Source organism: Oncorhynchus tshawytscha, linkage group LG12, assembly GCF_018296145.1.
Source record: "Oncorhynchus tshawytscha isolate Ot180627B linkage group LG12, Otsh_v2.0, whole genome shotgun sequence".
Classification (NCBI taxonomy): Eukaryota; Metazoa; Chordata; class Actinopteri; order Salmoniformes; family Salmonidae; genus Oncorhynchus; species Oncorhynchus tshawytscha.
In genome coordinates this window covers 22,481,669-22,482,374 of record NC_056440.1, presented here as the reverse complement: position 1 = coordinate 22,482,374, position 706 = coordinate 22,481,669, and positions in this window count along the sequence as shown.

The following is a 706-nucleotide window of genomic DNA, read 5'->3' as shown; positions in this document are numbered from 1 at the left end:
TTTGGAACTGCACATGGGGACAAAGATCATACTTTTTGGAGAAATGTCCTCTGCTCTGATGAAACAAAAATAGAACTGTTTGGCCATATTGACCATCTTTATTTTTGGAGGAAAAAGGGGGAGGCTTGCAAGCCGAAGAACACCATCCCAACCATGAAGCACAGGGGTGGCAGCATCATGTTGTGGCGGTGCTTTAATGCAGGGACTGGTGCACTTCACAAAATAGATGGCATCATGAGGAAAGAAAATTATGTGGATATATTGAAGCAACATCTCAAGACATCAGTCAGGAAGTTAAAGCTTGGTCACAAATGGGTCTTCCAAATGGACAATGACCCCAAGCATACTTCCAAAGATGTGGCAAAATGGCTTAAGGACAACAAAGTCAAGGTATTTGAGTGGCCATCACAAAGCCCTGACCTCAATCCTATAGAAAATGTGTGGCCAGAACTGAAAAAACATATGTGAGCAAGGAGGCCTACAAACCTGACTCAGTTACACCAACTTATTGTGGGAAGGTTGTGGAAGGCTACCCAAAACGTTTGACCCAAGTTAAACAATTTAAAGACAACGCTACCAAATACTAATTGATTGTATGTAAACTTCTGACCCAAGGGGAATGTGATGAAAGAAATAAAAGCTGAAATATATCATTCTCTCTACTATTACTCTGACATTTCACATTCTTAAAATAAAGTGGTGATCC